Raw genomic sequence first — 20269 nt, forward strand, 5'->3', positions numbered from 1 at the left:
GTATTTCGTGGATCTCTTTGCTAACCTTATTTCTGTGGAATCTGAGAACAGATATTTCGTATCCCTTTGAAGACTATAGGGCCAAAGGAAATATCCACCGATAACAAAGAGAAAGAAGCTTTCTGAGAAACCTCTTTGTGTTCTGTGAAATCATCTCACAGAATTACAGCTTTCCCCTCAAGAAGCCTTTCACTAAGACAGTTCTTGTGGAATTGGCAAAGTGATATTTGGAAGCCCATAGAGGGCTATGGTGAAAAAGGAAATATCCTCAGATGAAATCTGGAAAGAAGCTTTCTGAGAAACTGCTTAGTGTTCTGTTAATTCATCTCACAGAGTTACATCTGTATTTCCTGGATCTCTTTGCTAGCCTTATTTCTGTGGAATCTGAGAACAGATATTTCGGATCCCTTTGAAGACTATAGGGCCAAAGGAAATATCCTCCGATAACAAAGAGAAAGAAGCTTTCTGAGAAACTCCTTAGTATTCTTTGAAATCATCTCACAGAGTTACCGCTTTCCCCTCAAGAAGCCATCGCTAAAACAGTTCTTGTGGAATTGGCAAAGTGATATTTGGAAGCCCATAGAGGGCTATGGTGAAAAAGGAAATATCCTCAGATGAAATCTGGAAAGAAGCTTTCTGAGAAACTGCTTAGTGTTCTGTTAATTCATCTCACAGAGTTACATCTGTATTTCGTGGATCTCTTTGCTAGCCTTATTTCTGGGGAATCTGAGAACAGATATTCCGGATCCCTTTGAAGACTATAGGGCCAAAGGAAATATCCTCGGATAACAAAGAGAAAGAAGCTTTCTGAGAAACCTCTTTGTGTTCTGTGAAATCATCTCAAAGAGTTATAGCTTTCCCATCAAGAAGCCTTTCGCTAAGACAGTTCTTGTGGAATTGGCTAAGTGATGTTTGGAAGCCCAAAGAGGGCAATGGTGAAAAAGGAAATATCCTCAGATGAAATCTGGAAAGAAGGTTTCTGAGAAACTGCTTGGTGTTCTGTTAATTCATCACACAGAGTTACATCTGTATTTCGTGGATCTCTTTGCTAGCCTTATTTCTGTGGAATCTGAGAACAGATATTTCGGATCCCTTTGAAGACTATAGGGCCAAAGGAAATATCCTCCGATAACAAAGAGAAAGAAGTTTTCTGAGAAACTTCTTTGTGTTCCGTGCAATCATCTCACAGAGTTACAGCATTCCCCTCAAGAAGCCTTTCGCTAAGACAGTTCTTGAGGAATTGGCAAAGTGATATTTGGAAGCCCATAGAGGCCTATGGTGAAAAAGGAACTATCGTCAGATGAAATATGGAAAGAAGCTTCTGTGAAACTGCTTAATGTTCTGTTAATTCATCTCACAGAGTTACATCTGTTCTTCGTGGATCTCTTTGGTAGCCTTATTTCTGTGGAATCTGGGAACAGATATTTCGGGTCCATTTGAAGACTATAGTGCCAAAGGAAATATCCTCCGATAAAAAGGAGAAAGAAGCTTTCTGAGAAACTTCTTTGTGTTCTATGAAATCATCTCACAGAGTTACAGCTTTCCCCTCAAGAAGCCTTTCGCTAAGACAGTTCTTGTGGAATTGGCAATGTGATATTTGGAAGCCCACAGAGGGCTATGGTGAAAAAGGAACTATCGTCAGATGAAATCTGGAAAGAAGCTTTCTGAGAAACTGCTCTTTGATGTGTTACTTCCACTCACAGAGTTACATCTGTTCTTCGTGTATCTCTTTGCTAGCCTTATTTCTGTGGAATCTGAGAACAGATATTTCGGGTCCATTTGAAGATTATAGGGCCAAAGGAAATATCCTCCGATAACAAGGAGAAAGAAGCTTCCTGAGAAACTTGTTTGTGTTCTATGAAATCATCCCACAGAGTTACAGCTTTCCCCTCAAGAAGCCTTTCGCTAAGACAGTTCTTGTGGAATTGGCAAAGTGATATTTGGAAGCCCCTAGAGGGCTATGGTGAAAAAGGAAATATCCTCAGATGAAATCTGGAACGAAGTTTTCTGAGATACTGCTCTGTGATTTGTGACTTCCACTCACATAATTACATCTCTATTTCCTGGATCTCTTTGCTAGCCTTATTTCTGTGGTATCTGAGAATAGATATTTCGCATCACTTTGAAGACTACAGGGCCAAAGGAAATATCCTCCGATAAGAAAGAGAAAGAAGCTTTCTGAGAAACTTCTTTGTTTTCTGTGAAATCATCTCACAGAGTTACAACTTTCTCCAAAATCAGCCGTTCGCTAAGACACTTCTTGTGGAATTGGCAAAGTGATATTTGGAAGCCCATAGGGGGCTATGGTGAAAAAGGAACTATCGTCAGATGAAATCTGGAAAGAAGCTTTCTGAGAAACTGCTTAGTGTTCTGTTAATTCATCTCACAGAGTTTCATCTGTTCTTCGTTGATCTCTTTGCTAGCCTTATTTCTGTGGAATCTGAGAACAGATATTTCGGATCCCTTTGAAGACTATAGGTCCAAAGGAAATATCCTCCGATAACAAAGAGAAAGAAGCTTTCTGAGAAACTTTTTTGTTTTCCGTGCAATCATCTCACAGAGTTACAGCATTCCCCTCAAGAAGCCTTTCGCTAAGACAGTTCTTGAGGAATTGGCAAAGTGATATTTGGAAGCCCATAGAGGGCTGTGGTGAAAAAGGAAATATCCTCAGATGAAATCTGGAAAGAAGCTTTCTGAGAAACTGCTTAGTGTTCTGTTAATTCATCTCACAGAGTTACACCTGTATTTCCTGGATCTCTTTGCTAGCCTTATTTCTGTGGAATCTGAGAACAGATATTTCGAATCCCTTTGAAGACTATAGGGCCAACGGAAATATCCTCCGATAACAAAGAGAAAGAAGCTTTCTGAGAAACTCCTTTGTGTTCTTTGAATTCATCTCACAGAGTTACCGCTTTCCCCTCAAGAAGACTTTCGCTAAGACAGTTCTTTTGTAATTGGCATAGTGATATTTGGAACCCGATAGTGGGCTATGGTGAAAAAGGAAATATCCTCAGATGAAATCTGGAAGAAGCTTTCTGAGGAACTGCTTAGTGTTCTGTTAATTCATCTCACAGAGTTGCATCTGTATTTCGTGGATCTCTTTGTTAGCCTTATTTCTGTGGAATCTGAGAACATATATTTCGTATCCCTTTGAAGACTATAGGGCCAAAGGAAATATCCTCCGATAGCAAAGAGAAAGAAGCTTTCTGAGAAACTTCTTTGTGTTCCGTGCAATCATCTCACAGAGTTACAGCTTTCCCCTCAGGAGGCCTTTCACTAAGACAGTTCTTGAGGAATTGGAAAAGTGATATTTGGAAGCCCATAGAGGGCTGTGGTGAAAAAGGAAATATCCTCAGATGAAATCTGGAAAGAAGCTTTCTGAGAAACTGCTTCGTGTTCTGTTATTTCATCTCACAGAGTTACATCTGTATTTCGTGTATCTCTTTGCTAGCCTTATTTCTGTGGAATCTGAGAACAGATATTTCGTATCCCTTTGAAGACTATAGGGCCAAAGGAAATATCCTCCGATAACAAAGAGAAAGAAACTTTCTGAGAAACTTCTTTGTGTTCTGTGAAATCATCTCACAGAGTTACAGCTTTCCCCTCAAGAAGCCTTTCAATAAGACAGTTCTTGTGGAATTGGCAAAGTGATATTTGGAAGCCCCTTCAGGGCTATGGTGAAAAAGGAAATATCCTCAGATGAAATCTGGAAGAAGCTTTCTGAGAAACTGCTTAGTGTTCTGTTCATTCATCTCACAGAGTTACATCTGTATTTCGTGGATCTCTTTGCTTGCCTTATTTCTGTGGAATCTGAGAACAGATATTTCGGATCCCTTTGAAGACTATAGGGCCAAAGGAAATATCCTCCGATAACCAAGAGAAAGAAGCTTCCTGAGAAACTTCTTTGTGTTCTGTGAAATCATCTCACAGAGTTACAGCTTTCCCCTTAAGAAGCCTTTCTCTAAGACAGTTCTGGTGGAATTGACAAAGTGATATTTGGAAGCCCATAGAGGGCTATGGTGAAAAAGGAAATATCCTCAGATGAAATCTGGAAAGAAGCTTTCGTAGAAACTGCTTAGTGTTCTGTTAATTCATCTCACAGAGTTGCATCTGTATTTCGTGGATCTTTTTCCTAGCCTTATTTCTGTGGAATCTGAGAACAGATATTTCGGATCCCTTTGAAGACTATAGGGCCAAAGGAAATATCCTCTGATAACAAAGAGAAGGAAGTTTTCTGAGAAACTTCTTTGTGTTCTGTGAAATCATCTCACAGAGTTACAGCTTTCCCCTCAAGAGGCCTTTCACTAAGACAGTTCTTGTGGAATTGGCAAAGTGATATTTGCAAGCCCATAGAGTGCTATGGTGAAAAAGGAAATATCCTCAGATGAAATATGGAAAGAAGCTTTCTGTGAAACTTCTAAGTGTTCTGTTAATTCATCTCACAGAGTTACATCTGTATTTCGTGGATCTCTTTGCTAGCCTTATTTCTGTGGAATCTGAGAACAGATATTTCGGATCCCTTTGAAGACTATAGTGCCACAGGAAATATCCTCCGATAACAAAGAGAAAGAAGCTTTCTGAGAAACTTTTTGTGTTCTGTGAAATCATCTCACAGAGTTACTGCTTTCCCTTCAAGAAGCCTTTCCCTAAGACAGTTCTTGTGGAATTGGCAAAGTGATATTTGGAAGCCCCTAGAGGGCTATGGTGAATTACGAAATATCCTCAGATGAAATCTGGAAAGAAGCTTTCTGAAAAACTGCTTAGTGTTCTGTTTTTTCATCTCAGAGTTACATCTGTATTTCTTGGATCTCTTTGCTTGCCTTATTTCCGTGGAATCTGAGAACTGATATTTCGGATCCCTTTGAAGACTATAGGGCCGAAGGAAATATCCTCCGATAACAAAGAGAAAGAAGCTTTCTGAGAAACTTTTTTTGTTCTGTGAAATCATCTCCCACTGTTACAGCTTTCCCCTAAAGAAGCCTTTCGCTAAGACAGTTCTTGTGAAATTGGCAAAGTGATACTTGGAAGCCCCTACAGGGCTATGGTGAAAAAGGAAATATCCTCAGATGAAATCTGGAAGAAGCTTTCTGAGAAACTGCTTAGTTTCTGTTAATTCATCTCACAGAGTTGCATCTGCATTTCGTGGATCTCTTTGTTAGCCTTATTTCTGTGGAATCTGAGAACAGATATTTCGGATCCCTTTGAAGACTATAGGGCCAAAGGAAATATCCTCCGATAACAAAGAGAAAGAAGCTTTCTGAGAAACCTCTTTGTGTTCTGTGAAATCATCTCACAGTGTTACAGCTTTCCCCTCAAGAAGCCTTTCGCGAAGACAGTTCTTGTGGAATTGGCAAAGTGATATTTGGAAGCCCATAGAGGACAATGGTGAAAAAGGAAATATCCTCAGATGAAATCTGGGAAGAAGCTTTCTGAAAAACTGCTTGTGTTCTGTTAATTCATCTCACAGAGTTACATCTGTATTTCGTGGATCTCTTTGCTAGCCTTATTTCTGTGGAATCTGAGAACAGATAGTTCGGATCCCTTTGAAGACTCTAGGTCCAAAGGAAATATCCTCCGATAACAAAGAGAAAGAAGCTTCCAGAGAAACTTCTTTGTGATCCGTGAAATCATCTCACAGAGTTACATCTTTCCCCTCAAGAAACCTTTCGCTACGACAGTTCTTGAGGATTTGGCAAAGTGATATTTGGAAGCCCATAGAGGGCTGTGGTGAAAATTGAAATATCCTCAGATGAAATCTGTAAAGAAGCTTTCTGAGAAACTGCTTAGTGTTCTGTTAATTCATCTCACAGAGTTACACCTGTATTTCCTGGATCTCTTTGCTAGCCTTATTTCTGTGGAATCTGAGAACAGATATTTCGAATCCCTTTGAAGACTATAGGGCCAACGGAAATATCCTCCGATAACAAAGAGAAAGAAGCTTTCTGAGAAACTCCTTTGTGTTCTTTGAATTCATCTCACAGAGTTACCGCTTTCCCCTCAAGAAGACTTTCGCTAAGACAGTTCTTTTGTAATTGGCATAGTGATATTTGGAACCCGATAGTGGGCTATGGTGAAAAAGGAAATATCCTCAGATGAAATCTGGAAGAAGCTTTCTGAGGAACTGCTTAGTGTTCTGTTAATTCATCTCACAGAGTTGCATCTGTATTTCGTGGATCTCTTTGTTAGCCTTATTTCTGTGGAATCTGAGAACAGATATTTCGTATCCCTTTGAAGACTATAGGGCCAAAGGAAATATCCTCCGATAGCAAAGAGAAAGAAGCTTTCTGAGAAACTTCTTTGTGTTCCGTGCAATCATCTCACAGAGTTACAGCTTTCCCCTCAGGAGGCCTTTCACTAAGACAGTTCTTGAGGAATTGGAAAAGTGATATTTGGAAGCCCATAGAGGGCTGTGGTGAAAAAGGAAATATCCTCAGATGAAATCTGGAAAGAAGCTTTCTGAGAAACTGCTTCGTGTTCTGTTATTTCATCTCACAGAGTTACATCTGTATTTCGTGTATCTCTTTGCTAGCCTTATTTCTGTGGAATCTGAGAACAGATATTTCGTATCCCTTTGAAGACTATAGGGCCAAAGGAAATATCCTCCGATAACAAAGAGAAAGAAACTTTCTGAGAAACTTCTTTGTGTTCTGTGAAATCATCTCACAGAGTTACAGCTTTCCCCTCAAGAAGCCTTTCAATAAGACAGTTCTTGTGGAATTGGCAAAGTGATATTTGGAAGCCCCTTCAGGGCTATGGTGAAAAAGGAAATATCCTCAGATGAAATCTGGAAGAAGCTTTCTGAGAAACTGCTTAGTGTTCTGTTAATTCATCTCACAGAGTGGCATCTGCATTTCGTGGATCTCTTTGTTAGCCTTATTTCTGTGGAATCTGAGAACAGATATTTCGGATCCCTTTGAAGACTATAGGGCCAAAGGAAATATCATCCGATAACAAAGAGAAAGAAGCTTTCTGAGAAACCTCTTTGTGTTCTGTGAAATCATCTCACAGTGTTACAGCTTTCCCCTCAAGAAGCCTTTCGCGAAGACAGTTCTTGTGGAATTGGCAAAGTGATATTTGGAAGCCCATAGAGGGCAATGGTGAAAAAGGAAATATGCTCAGATGAAATCTGGGAAGAAGCTTTCTGAAAAACTGCTTGTGTTCTGTTAATTCATCTCACAGAGTTACATCTGTATTTCGTGGATCTCTTTGCTAGCCTTATTTCTGTGGAATCTGAGAACAGATAGTTCGGATCCCTTTGAAGTCTCTAGGTCCAAAGGAAATATCCTCCGATAACAAAGAGAAAGAAGCTTCCTGAGAAACTTCTTTGTGTTCCGTGAAATCATCTCACAGAGTTACATCTTTCCCCTCAAGAAGCCTTTCGCTAAGACAGGTCTTGAGGATTTGGCAAAGTGATATTTGGAAGCCCATAGAGGGCTGTGGAGAAAATTGAAATATCCTCAGATGAAATCTGGAAAGAAGCTTTCTGAGAAACTGCTTAGTGTTCTGTTAATTCATCTCACAGAGTTACATCTGTATTTCGTGGATCTCTTTGCTAACCTTATTTCTGTGGAATCTGAGAACAGATATTTCGTATCCCTTTGAAGACTATAGGGCCAAAGGAAATATCCACCGATAACAAAGAGAAAGAAGCTTTCTGAGAAACCTCTTTGTGTTCTGTGAAATCATCTCACAGAATTACAGCTTTCCCCTCAAGAAGCCTTTCACTAAGACAGTTCTTGTGGAATTGGCAAAGTGATATTTGGAAGCCCATAGAGGGCTATGGTGAAAAAGGAAATATCCTCAGATGAAATCTGGAAAGAAGCTTTCTGAGAAACTGCTTAGTGTTCTGTTAATTCATCTCACAGAGTTACATCTGTATTTCCTGGATCTCTTTGCTAGCCTTATTTCTGTGGAATCTGAGAACAGATATTTCGGATCCCTTTGAAGACTATAGGGCCAAAGGAAATATCCTCCGATAACAAAGAGAAAGAAGCTTTCTGAGAAACTCCTTAGTATTCTTTGAAATCATCTCACAGAGTTACCGCTTTCCCCTCAAGAAGCCATCGCTAAAACAGTTCTTGTGGAATTGGCAAAGTGATATTTGGAAGCCCATAGAGGGCTATGGTGAAAAAGGAAATATCCTCAGATGAAATCTGGAAAGAAGCTTTCTGAGAAACTGCTTAGTGTTCTGTTAATTCATCTCACAGAGTTACATCTGTATTTCGTGGATCTCTTTGCTAGCCTTATTTCTGGGGAATCTGAGAACAGATATTCCGGATCCCTTTGAAGACTATAGGGCCAAAGGAAATATCCTCGGATAACAAAGAGAAAGAAGCTTTCTGAGAAACCTCTTTGTGTTCTGTGAAATCATCTCAAAGAGTTATAGCTTTCCCATCAAGAAGCCTTTCGCTAAGACAGTTCTTGTGGAATTGGCTAAGTGATGTTTGGAAGCCCAAAGAGGGCAATGGTGAAAAAGGAAATATCCTCAGATGAAATCTGGAAAGAAGGTTTCTGAGAAACTGCTTGGTGTTCTGTTAATTCATCACACAGAGTTACATCTGTATTTCGTGGATCTCTTTGCTAGCCTTATTTCTGTGGAATCTGAGAACAGATATTTCGGATCCCTTTGAAGACTATAGGGCCAAAGGAAATATCCTCCGATAACAAAGAGAAAGAAGTTTTCTGAGAAACTTCTTTGTGTTCCGTGCAATCATCTCACAGAGTTACAGCATTCCCCTCAAGAAGCCTTTCGCTAAGACAGTTCTTGAGGAATTGGCAAAGTGATATTTGGAAGCCCATAGAGGCCTATGGTGAAAAAGGAACTATCGTCAGATGAAATATGGAAAGAAGCTTCTGTGAAACTGCTTAATGTTCTGTTAATTCATCTCACAGAGTTACATCTGTTCTTCGTGGATCTCTTTGGTAGCCTTATTTCTGTGGAATCTGGGAACAGATATTTCGGGTCCATTTGAAGACTATAGTGCCAAAGGAAATATCCTCCGATAAAAAGGAGAAAGAAGCTTTCTGAGAAACTTCTTTGTGTTCTATGAAATCATCTCACAGAGTTACAGCTTTCCCCTCAAGAAGCCTTTCGCTAAGACAGTTCTTGTGGAATTGGCAATGTGATATTTGGAAGCCCACAGAGGGCTATGGTGAAAAAGGAACTATCGTCAGATGAAATCTGGAAAGAAGCTTTCTGAGAAACTGCTCTTTGATGTGTTACTTCCACTCACAGAGTTACATCTGTTCTTCGTGTATCTCTTTGCTAGCCTTATTTCTGTGGAATCTGAGAACAGATATTTCGGGTCCATTTGAAGATTATAGGGCCAAAGGAAATATCCTCCGATAACAAGGAGAAAGAAGCTTCCTGAGAAACTTGTTTGTGTTCTATGAAATCATCCCACAGAGTTACAGCTTTCCCCTCAAGAAGCCTTTCGCTAAGACAGTTCTTGTGGAATTGGCAAAGTGATATTTGGAAGCCCCTAGAGGGCTATGGTGAAAAAGGAAATATCCTCAGATGAAATCTGGAACGAAGTTTTCTGAGATACTGCTCTGTGATTTGTGACTTCCACTCACATAATTACATCTCTATTTCCTGGATCTCTTTGCTAGCCTTATTTCTGTGGTATCTGAGAATAGATATTTCGCATCACTTTGAAGACTACAGGGCCAAAGGAAATATCCTCCGATAAGAAAGAGAAAGAAGCTTTCTGAGAAACTTCTTTGTTTTCTGTGAAATCATCTCACAGAGTTACAACTTTCTCCAAAATCAGCCGTTCGCTAAGACACTTCTTGTGGAATTGGCAAAGTGATATTTGGAAGCCCATAGGGGGCTATGGTGAAAAAGGAACTATCGTCAGATGAAATCTGGAAAGAAGCTTTCTGAGAAACTGCTTAGTGTTCTGTTAATTCATCTCACAGAGTTTCATCTGTTCTTCGTTGATCTCTTTGCTAGCCTTATTTCTGTGGAATCTGAGAACAGATATTTCGGATCCCTTTGAAGACTATAGGTCCAAAGGAAATATCCTCCGATAACAAAGAGAAAGAAGCTTTCTGAGAAACTTTTTTGTTTTCCGTGCAATCATCTCACAGAGTTACAGCATTCCCCTCAAGAAGCCTTTCGCTAAGACAGTTCTTGAGGAATTGGCAAAGTGATATTTGGAAGCCCATAGAGGGCTGTGGTGAAAAAGGAAATATCCTCAGATGAAATCTGGAAAGAAGCTTTCTGAGAAACTGCTTAGTGTTCTGTTAATTCATCTCACAGAGTTACATCTGTATTTCGTGGATCTCTTTGCTAGCCTTTTATCTGTGGAATCTGAGAACAGATATTTCGGATCCCTTTGAAGACTATAGGGCCAACGGAAATATCCTCCGATAACAAAGAGAAAGAAGCTTTCTGAGAAACTCCTTTGTGTTCTTTGAAATCATCTCACAGAGTTACCGCTTTCCCCTCAAGAAGACTTTCGCTAAGACAGTTCTTGTGGAATTGGCAAAGTGATATTTGGAACCCCATAGTGGGCTATGGTGAAAAAGGAAATATCCTTTAGATGAAATCTGGAAGAAGCTTTCTGAGGAACTGCTTAGTGTTCTGTTAATTCATCTCACAGAGTTGCATCTGTATTTCGTGGATCTCTTTGCTTGCCTTATTTCCGTGGAATCTGAGAACAGATATTTCGGATCCCTTTGAAGACTATAGGGCCGAAGGAAATATCCTCCAATAACAAAGAGAAAGAAGCTTTCTGAGAAACTTTTTTTGTTCTGTGAAATCATCTCCCACATTTACAGCTTTCCCCTAAAGAAGCCTTTCGCTAAGACAGTTCTTGTGGAATTGGGAAAGTAATATTTGGAAGCCCCTACAGGGCTATGGTGAAAAAGGAAATATCCTCAGATGATATCTGGGAAGAAGCTTACTGAAAAACTGCTTGTGTTCTGTTAATTCATCTCACAGAGTTACATCTGTATTTCGTGGATCTCTTTGCTAGCCTTATTTCTGTGGAATCTGAGAACAGATATTTCGGATCCCTTTGAAGACTCTAGGTCCAAAGGAAATATCCTCCGATAACAAAGAGAAAGAAACTTTCTGAGAAACTTCTTTGTGTTCTGTGAAATCATCTCACAGAGTTACAGCTTTCACCTCAAGAAGCCTTTCACTAAGACAGTTCTTGTGGAATTGGCAAAGTGATATTTGGAAGCCCATATAGGGCTATGGTGAAAAAGGAAATATCCTCTGATGTAATCTGGAAAGAAGCTTTCTGAAAAACTGCTTAGTGTTCTGTTCATTCATCTCACAGAGTTACATCTGTATTTCGTGGATCTCTTTGCTTGCCTTATTTCTGTGGAATCTGAGAACAGATATTTCGGATCCGTTTGAAGACTATAGGGCCAAAGGAAATATCCTCCGATAACAAAGAGAAAGAAGCTTTCTGAGAAACTTCTTTGTGTTCTGTGAAATCATCTCACAGTGTTACAGCTTTCCCCTCAAGAAGCCTTTCTCTAAGACAGTTCTTGTGGAATTGACAAAGTGATATTTGGAAGCCCATAGAGGGCTATGGTGAAAAAGGAAATATCCTCAGATGAAATCTGGAAAGAAGCTTTCGTAGAAACTGCTTAGTGTTCTGTTAATTCATCTCACATTGTTACATCTGTATTTCGTGGATCTTTTTCCTAGCCTTATTTCTGTGGAATCTGAGAACAGATATTTCGGATCCCTTTGAAGACTATAGGGCCAAAGGAAATATCCTCTGATAACAAAGAGAAGGAAGTTTTCTGAGAAACTTCTTTGTGTTCTGTGAAATCATCTCACAGAGTTACAGCTTTCCCCTCAAGAGGCCTTTCACTAAGACAGTTCTTGTGGAATTGGCAAAGTGATATTTGCAAGCCCATAGAGTGCTATGGTGAAAAAGGAAATATCCTCAGATGAAATATGGAAAGAAGCTTTCTGTGAAACTTCTAAGTGTTCTGTTAATTCATCTCACAGAGTTACATCTGTATTTCGTGGATCTCTTTGCTAGCCTTATTTCTGTGGAATCTGAGAACAGATATTTCGGATCCCTTTGAAGACTATAGTGCCACAGGAAATATCCTCCGATAACAAAGAGAAAGAAGCTTTCCGAGAAACTTTTTGTGTTCTGTGAAATCATCTCACAGAGTTACTGCTTTCCCTTCAAGAAGCCTTTCCCTAAGACAGTTCTTGTGGAATTGGCAAAGTGATATTTGGAAGCCCCTAGAGGGCTATGGTGAATTACGAAATATCCTCAGATGAAATCTGGAAAGAAGCTTTCTGAAAAACTGCTTAGTGTTCTGTTATTTCATCTCAGAGTTACATCTGTATTTCTTGGATCTCTTTGCTTGCCTTATTTCCGTGGAATCTGAGAACTGATATTTCGGATCCCTTTGAAGTCTATAGGGCCGAAGGAAATATCCTCCGATAACAAAGAGAAAGAAGCTTTCTGAGAAACTTTTTTTGTTCTGTGAAATCATCTCCCACTGTTACAGCTTTCCCCTAAAGAAGCCTTTCGCTAAGACAGTTCTTGTGAAATTGGCAAAGTGATATTTGGAAGCCCCTACAGGGCTATGGTGAAAAAGGAAATATCCTCAGATGAAATCTGGAAGAAGCTTTCTGAGAAACTGCTTAGTTTCTGTTAATTCATCTCACAGAGTTGCATCTGCATTTCGTGGATCTCTTTGTTAGCCTTATTTCTGTGGAATCTGAGAACAGATATTTCGGATCCCTTTGAAGACTATAGGGCCAAAGGAAATATCCTCCGATAACAAAGAGAAAGAAGCTTTCTGAGAAACCTCTTTGTGTTCTGTGAAATCATCTCACAGTGTTACAGCTTTCCCCTCAAGAAGCCTTTCGCGAAGACAGTTCTTGTGGAATTGGCAAAGTGATATTTGGAAGCCCATAGAGGACAATGGTGAAAAAGGAAATATCCTCAGATGAAATCTGGGAAGAAGCTTTCTGAAAAACTGCTTGTGTTCTGTTAATTCATCTCACAGAGTTACATCTGTATTTCGTGGATCTCTTTGCTAGCCTTATTTCTGTGGAATCTGAGAACAGATAGTTCGGATCCCTTTGAAGACTCTAGGTCCAAAGGAAATATCCTCCGATAACAAAGAGAAAGAAGCTTCCTGAGAAACTTCTTTGTGATCCATGAAATCATCTCACAGAGTTACATCTTTCCCCTCAAGAAACCTTTCGCTACGACAGTTCTTGAGGATTTGGCAAAGTGATATTTGGAAGCCCATAGAGGGCTGTGGTGAAAATTGAAATATCCTCAGATGAAATCTGGAAAGAAGCTTTCTGAGAAACTGCTTAGTGTTCTGTTAATTCATCTCACAGAGTTACACCTGTATTTCCTGGATCTCTTTGCTAGCCTTATTTCTGTGGAATCTGAGAACAGATATTTCGAATCCCTTTGAAGACTATAGGGCCAACGGAAATATCCTCCGATAACAAAGAGAAAGAAGCTTTCTGAGAAACTCCTTTGTGTTCTTTGAAATCATCTCACAGAGTTACCGCTTTCCCCTCAAGAAGACTTTCGCTAAGACAGTTCTTTTGTAATTGGCATAGTGATATTTGGAACCCGATAGTGGGCTATGGTGAAAAAGGAAATATCCTCAGATGAAATCTGGAAGAAGCTTTCTGAGGAACTGCTTAGTGTTCTGTTAATTCATCTCACAGAGTTGCATCTGTATTTCGTGGATCTCTTTGTTAGCCTTATTTCTGTGGAATCTGAGAACAGATATTTCGTATCCCTTTGAAGACTATAGGGCCAACGGAAATATCCTCCGATAGCAAAGAGAAAGAAGCTTTCTGAGAAACTTCTTTGTGTTCCGTGCAATCATCTCACAGAGTTACAGCTTTCCCCTCAGGAGGCCTTTCACTAAGACAGTTCTTGAGGAATTGGAAAAGTGATATTTGGAAGCCCATAGAGGGCTGTGGTGAAAAAGGAAATATCCTCAGATGAAATCTGGAAAGAAGCTTTCTGAGAAACTGCTTCGTGTTCTGTTATTTCATCTCACAGAGTTACATCTGTATTTCGTGTATCTCTTTGCTAGCCTTATTTCTGTGGAATCTGAGAACAGATATTTCGTATCCCTTTGAAGACTATAGGGCCAAAGGAAATATCCTCCGATAACAAAGAGAAAGAAACTTTCTGAGAAACTTCTTTGTGTTCTGTGAAATCATCTCACAGAGTTACAGCTTTCCCCTCAAGAAGCCTTTCAATAAGACAGTTCTTGTGGAATTGGCAAAGTGATATTTGGAAGCCCCTTCAGTGCTATGGTAAAAAAGGAAATATCCTCAGATGAAATCTGGAAGAAGCTTTCTGAGAAACTGCTTAGTGTTCTGTTAATTCATCTCACAGAGTGGCATCTGCATTTCGTGGATCTCTTTGTTAGCCTTATTTCTGTGGAATCTGAGAACAGATATTTCGGATCCCTTTGAAGACTATAGGGCCAAAGGAAATATCATCCGATAACAAAGAGAAAGAAGCTTTCTGAGAAACCTCTTTGTGTTCTGTGAAATCATCTCACAGTGTTACAGCTTTCCCCTCAAGAAGCCTTTCGCGAAGACAGTTCTTGTGGAATTGGCAAAGTGATATTTGGAAGCCCATAGAGGGCAATGGTGAAAAAGGAAATATGCTCAGATGAAATCTGGGAAGAAGCTTTCTGAAAAACTGCTTGTGTTCTGTTAATTCATCTCACAGAGTTACATCTGTATTTCGTGGATCTCTTTGCTAGCCTTATTTCTGTGGAATCTGAGAACAGATAGTTCGGATCCCTTTGAAGTCTCTAGGTCCAAAGGAAATATCCTCCGATAACAAAGAGAAAGAAGCTTCCTGAGAAACTTCTTTGTGTTCCGTGAAATCATCTCACAGAGTTACATCTTTCCCCTCAAGAAGCCTTTCGCTAAGACAGGTCTTGAGGATTTGGCAAAGTGATATTTGGAAGCCCATAGAGGGCTGTGGAGAAAATTGAAATATCCTCAGATGAAATCTGGAAAGAAGCTTTCTGAGAAACTGCTTAGTGTTCTGTTAATTCATCTCACAGAGTTACATCTGTATTTCGTGGATCTCTTTGATAACCTTATTTCTGTGGAATCTGAGAACAGATATTTCATATCCCTTTGAAGACTATAGGGCCAAAGGAAATATCCACCGATAACAAAGAGAAAGAAGCTTTCTGAGAAACCTCTTTGTGTTCTGTGAAATCATCTCACAGAATTACAGCTTTCCCCTCAAGAAGCCTTTCACTAAGACAGTTCTTGTGGAATTGGCAAAGTGATATTTGGAAGCCCATAGAGGGCTATGGTGAAAAAGGAAATATCCTCAGATGAAATCTGGAAAGAAGCTTTCTGAGAAACTGCTTAGTGTTCTGTTAATTCATCTCACAGAGTTACATCTGTATTTCCTGGATCTCTTTGCTAGCCTTATTTCTGTGGAATCTGAGAACAGATATTTCGGATCCCTTTGAAGACTATAGGGCCAAAGGAAATATCCTCCGATAACAAAGAGAAAGAAGCTTTCTGAGAAACTCCTTAGTATTCTTTGAAATCATCTCACAGAATTACCGCTTTCCCCTCAAGAAGCCATCGCTAAAACAGTTCTTGTGGAATTGGCAAAGTGATATTTGGAAGCCCATAGAGGGCTATGGTGAAAAAGGAAATATCCTCAGATGAAATCTGGAAAGAAGCTTTCTGAGAAACTGCTTAGTGTTCTGTTAATTCATCTCACAGAGTTACATCTGTATTTCGTGGATCTCTTTGCTAGCCTTATTTCTGGGGAATCTGAGAACAGATATTCCGGATCCCTTTGAAGACTACAGGGCCAAAGGAAATATCCTCGGATAACAAAGAGAAAGAAGCTTTCTGAGAAACCTCTTTGTATTCTGTGAAATCATCTCAAAGAGTTATAGCTTTCCCATCAAGAAGCCTTTCGCTAAGACAGTTCTTGTGGAATTGGCTAAGTGATGTTTGGAAGCCCAAAGAGGGCAATGGTGAAAAAGGAAATATCCTCAGATGAAATCTGGAAAGAAGGTTTCTGAGAAACTGCTTGGTGTTCTGTTAATTCATCACACAGAGTTACATCTGTATTTCGTGGATCTCTTTGCTAGCCTTATTTCTGTGGAATCTGAGAACAGATATTTCGGATCCCTTTGAAGACTATAGGGCCAAAGGAAATATCCTCCGATAACAAAGAGAAAGAAGTTTTCTGAGAAACTTCTTTGTGTTCCGTGCAATCATCTCACAGAGTTACAGCATTCCCCTCAAGAAACCTTTCGCTAAGACAGTTCTTGAGGAATTGGCAAAGTGATATTTGGAAGCCCATAGAGGCCTATGGTGAAAAAGGAACTATCGTCAGATGAAATATGGAAAGAAGCTTCTGTGAAACTGCTTAATGTTCTGTTAATTCATCTCACAGAGTTACATCTGTTCTTCGTGGATCTCTTTGGTAGCCTTATTTCTGTGGAATCTGGGAACAGATATTTCGGGTCCATTTGAAGACTATAGTGCCAAAGGAAATATCCTCCGATAAAAAGGAGAAAGAAGCTTTCTGAAGAACTTCTTTGTGTTCTATGAAATCATCTCACAGAGTTACAGCTTTCCCCTCAAGAAGCCTTTCGCTAAGACAGTTCTTGTGGAATTGGCAATGTGATATTTGGAAGCCCACAGAGGGCTATGGTGAAAAAGGAACTATCGTCAGATGAAATCTGGAAAGAAGCTTTCTGAGAAACTGCTCTTTGATGTGTTACTTCCACTCACAGAGTTACATCTGTTCTTCGTGTGTCTCTTTGCTAGCCTTATTTCTGTGGAATCTGAGAACAGATATTTCGGGTCCATTTGAAGATTATAGGGCCAAAGGAAATATCCTCCGATAACAAGGAGAAAGAAGCTTCCTGAGAAACTTGTTTGTGTTCTATGAAATCATCCCACAGAGTTACAGCTTTCCCCTCAAGAAGCCTTTCGCTAAGACAGTTCTTGTGGAATTGGCAAAGTGATATTTGGAAGCCCCTAGAGGGCTATGGTGAAAAAGGAAATATCCTCAGATGAAATCTGGAACGAAGTTTTCTGAGATACTGCTCTGTGATTTGTGACTTCCACTCACATAATTACATCTCTATTTCCTGGATCTCTTTGCTAGCCTTATTTCTGTGGTATCTGAGAATAGATATTTCGCATCACTTTGAAGACTACAGGGCCAAAGGAAATATCCTCCGATAAGAAAGAGAAAGAAGCTTTCTGAGAAACTTCTTTGTTTTCTGTGAAATCATCTCACAGAGTTACAACTTTCTCCAAAAGCAGCCGTTCGCTAAGACACTTCTTGTGGAATTGGCAAAGTGATATTTGGAAGCCCATAGGGGGCTATGGTGAAAAAGGAACTATCGTCAGATGAAATCTGGAAAGAAGCTTTCTGAGAAACTGCTTAGTGTTCTGTTAATTCATCTCACAGAGTTTCATCTGTTCTTCGTTGATCTCTTTGCTAGCCTTATTTCTGTGGAATCTGAGAACAGATATTTTGGGTCCATTTGAAGACTATAGTGCCAAAGGAAATATCCTCCGATAACAAAGAGAAAGAAGCTTTCTGAGAAACTTCTTTGTTTTCTATGAAATCATCTCACAGAGTTACAGCTTTCCCCTCAAGAAGCCTTTCGCTAAGACAGTTCTTGTGGAATTGGCAAAGTGATATTTGGAAGCCCTTAGAGGGCTATGGTGAAAAAGGAAATATCCTCAGATGAAATCTGGAAAGAAGCTTTCTGAGAATCTGCTCTTTGATGTGTTGCTTCCACTCAAAGAGTTACATCTGTATTTCGTCGATCTCTTTGCTAGCCTTATTTCTGTGGAATCTGAGAACAGATATTTCGGATCCCTTTGGAGATAATTGGGCCAAAGGAAATATCCTACGATAAGAAAGAGAAAGAAGCTTTCTGAGAAACTTCTTTGTGTTCTGTGAAATCATCTCACAGAGTTACAGCTTTCCCATCAAGAAGCCGTTCGCTAAGACAGGTATTGTGGAATTGGAAAAGTGATATTTGAAAGCCCTTAGAGGGCTATAGTGAAAAAGGAAATATCCTCAGATGAAATCTGGAAAGATGCTTTCTGAGAAACTACTCTGTGATGTGTGCCTTACACTCACATAATTACATCTCTATTTCCTGGATCTCTTTGCTAGCCTTATTTCTGTGGTATCTGAGAACAGATATTTCGGATCCCTTTGAACACTACAGGGCCAAAGGAAATATCCTCCAATAAGAAAGGGAAAGAAGATTTCTGAGAAACTTCTTTGTTTTCTGTGAAATCATCTCACAGAGTTACAGCTTTCTCCAAAAACAGCCTTTCGCTAAGACAGTTCTTGTGGAAATGGCAAACTCATATTTGTAAGACCATAGAGGGCAATGGTGAAAAAGGAACTATCGTCAGATGAAATCTGGAAAGAAGCTTTCTGAGAAACTGCTTCGTGTTCTGTTATTTCATCTCACAGAGTTACATCTGTATTTCGTGTATCTCTTTGCTAGCCTTATTTCTGTGGAATCTGAGAACAGATATTTCGTATCCCTTTGAAGACTATAGGGCCAAAGGAAATATCCTCCGATAACAAAGAGAAAGAAACTTTCTGAGAAACTTCTTTGTGTTCTGTGAAATCATCTCACAGAGTTACAGCTTTCCCCTCAAGAAGCCTTTCAATAAGACAGTTCTTGTGGAATTGGCAAAGTGATATTTGGAAGCCCCTTCAGGGCTATGGTGAAAAAGGAAATATCCTCAGATGAAATCTGGAAGAAGCTTTCTGAGAAACTGCTTAGTGTTCTGTTAATTCATCTCACAGAGTGGCATCTGCATTTCGTGGATCTCTTTGTTAGCCTTATTTCTGTGGAATCTGAGAACAGATATTTCGGATCCCTTTGAAGACTATAGGGCCAAAGGAAATATCATCCGATAACAAAGAGAAAGAAGCTTTCTGAGAAACCTCTTTGTGTTCTGTGAAATCATCCCACAGTGTTACAGCTTTCCCCTCAAGAAGCCTTTCGCGAAGACAGTTCTTGTGGAATTGGCAAAGTGATATTTGGAAGCCCATAGAGGGCAATGGTGAAAAAGGAAATATGCTCAGATGAAATCTGGGAAGAAGCTTTCTGAAAAACTGCTTGTGTTCTGTTAATTCATCTCACAGAGTTACATCTGTATTTCGTGGATCTCTTTGCTAGCCTTATTTCTGTGGAATCTGAGAACAGATAGTTCGGATCCCTTTGAAGTCTCTAGGTCCAAAGGAAATATCCTCCGATAACAAAGAGAAAGAAGCTTCCTGAGAAACTTCTTTGTGTTCCGTGAAATCATCTCACAGAGTTACAGCTTTCCCCTCAAGAAGCCTTTCGCTAAGACAGGTCTTGAGGATTTGGCAAAGTGATATTTGGAAGCCCATAGAGGGCTGTGGAGAAAATTGAAATATCCTCAGATGAAATCTGGAAAGAAGCTTTCTGAGAAACTGCTTAGTGTTCTGTTAATTCATCTCACAGAGTTACATCTGTATTTCGTGGATCTCTTTGCTAACCTTATTTCTGTGGAATCTGAGAACAGATATTTCGTATCCCTTTGAAGACTATAGGGCCAAAGGAAATATCCACCGATAACAAAGAGAAAGAAGCTTTCTGAGAAACCTCTTTGTGTTCTGTGAAATCATCTCACAGAATTACAGCTTTCCCCTCAAGAAGCCTTTCACTAAGACAGTTCTTGTGGAATTGGCAAAGTGATATTTGGAAGCCCATAGAGGGCTATGGTGAAAAAGGAAATATCCTCAGATGAAATCTGGAAAGAAGCTTTCTGAGAAACTGCTTAGTGTTCTGTTAATTCATCTCACAGAGTTACATCTGTATTTCCTGGATCTCTTTGCTAGCCTTATTTCTGTGGAATCTGAGAACAGATATTTCGGATCCCTTTGAAGACTATAGGGCCAAAGGAAATATCCTCCGATAACAAAGAGAAAGAAGCTTTCTGAGAAACTCCTTAGTATTCTTTGAAATCATCTCACAGAGTTACCGCTTTCCCCTCAAGAAGCCATCGCTAAAACAGTTCTTGTGGAATTGGCAAAGTGATATTTGGAAGCCCATAGAGGGCTATGGTGAAAAAGGAAATATCCTCAGATGAAATCTGGAAAGAAGCTTTCTGAGAAACTGCTTAGTGTTCTGTTAATTCATCTCACAGAGTTACATCTGTATTTCGTGGATCTCTTTGCTAGCCTTATTTCTGGGGAATCTGAGAACAGATATTCCGGATCCC

This window comes from Macaca nemestrina, chromosome 14 (assembly GCF_043159975.1).
Source record: "Macaca nemestrina isolate mMacNem1 chromosome 14, mMacNem.hap1, whole genome shotgun sequence".
Taxonomy (NCBI): domain Eukaryota; kingdom Metazoa; phylum Chordata; class Mammalia; order Primates; family Cercopithecidae; genus Macaca; species Macaca nemestrina.